General features: G+C 53.1%; 2 non-coding genes across 2 annotated transcripts; both read left to right on the top strand.

Moving 5' to 3' along the window:
- The first annotated feature begins 171 nt into the window (after positions 1–171).
- LOC123178910 (5S ribosomal RNA) lies at positions 172–290 on the top strand. Its single transcript, XR_006489957.1, has one exon. It is a non-coding gene; the product is annotated as a 5S ribosomal RNA (ribosomal RNA).
- Positions 291–587: 297 nt separating this feature from the next.
- Positions 588–706, top strand: LOC123178909 (5S ribosomal RNA). The gene has a single exon (XR_006489956.1). It is a non-coding gene; the product is annotated as a 5S ribosomal RNA (ribosomal RNA).
- The last annotated feature ends 336 nt before the right edge of the window (positions 707–1,042 follow it).

The following is a 1,042-nucleotide window of genomic DNA, read 5'->3' as shown; positions in this document are numbered from 1 at the left end:
GTCGGCGTTGTGGCGCGGCAAGCGTGCACTGGTGCGGTTGAGAGGGAGGGGTGGAAACCGCGTTAAACTCGTCTCCGTAGTTGAGAGGGAGCGGCCAAAGCAATGTACAATCGTCTTTGTAGTGGAGCTGGGAGGGGCAAGGATAAGGGACGAAGACCAGGGTAACATGTCGGATGCGATCATACCAGCACTAAAGCACCGGATCCCATCAGAACTCCGAAGTTAAGCGTGATTGGGCGAGAGTAGTACTAGGATGGGTGACCTCCTGGGAAGTCCTCGTGTTGCATTCCCTTTTTAATTTTTTTCGCGCCACTTGCAAAACAAAACGCAGGTGTAAGTAATATATTTACCGTGTTTTATTATTTTGCACGAGTGCGGTAAGTCATAGCTGGGTGCTCACGATTCACGGGTCCAGCGTCGGCGTTGTGGCGCGGCAAGCGTGCACTGGTGCGGTTGAGAGGGAGGGGTGGAAACCGCGTTAAACTCGTCTCCGTAGTTGAGAGGAAGCGGCCAAAGCAATGTACAATCGTCTTTGTAGTGGAGCTGGGAGGGGCAAGGATAAGGGACGAAGACCGGGGTAACATGTCGGATGCGATCATACCAGCACTAAAGCACCGGATCCCATCAGAACTCCGAAGTTAAGCGTGCTTGGGCGAGAGTAGTACTAGGATGGGTGACCTCCTGGGAAGTCCTTGTGTTGCATTCCCTTTTTAATTTTTTTCGCGCCGCTTGCAAAACAAAACGCACGTGTAAGTAATATATTTACCGTGTTTTATTATTTTGCACGAGTGCGGTAAGTCATAGCTGGGTGCTCACGATTCACGGGTCCAGCGTCGGCGTTGTGGCGCGGCAAGCGTGCACTGGTGCGGTTGAGAGGGAGGGGTGGAAACCGCGTTAAACTCGTCTCCGTAGTTGAGAGGGAGCGGCCAAAGCAATGTTTTATTATTTTGCACGAGTGCGGTAAGTCATAGCTGGGTGCTCACGATTCACGGGTCCAGCGTCGGCGTTGTGGCGCGGCAAGCGTGCACTGGTGCGGTTGAGA

The sequence above is a fragment of the Triticum aestivum genome, unplaced genomic scaffold (genome assembly GCF_018294505.1).
Source record: "Triticum aestivum cultivar Chinese Spring unplaced genomic scaffold, IWGSC CS RefSeq v2.1 scaffold154983, whole genome shotgun sequence".
NCBI lineage: Eukaryota > Viridiplantae > Streptophyta > Magnoliopsida > Poales > Poaceae > Triticum > Triticum aestivum.
Note: the sequence above shows the minus strand (reverse complement) of the source record. Positions and strands in the feature narration are given on the sequence as shown.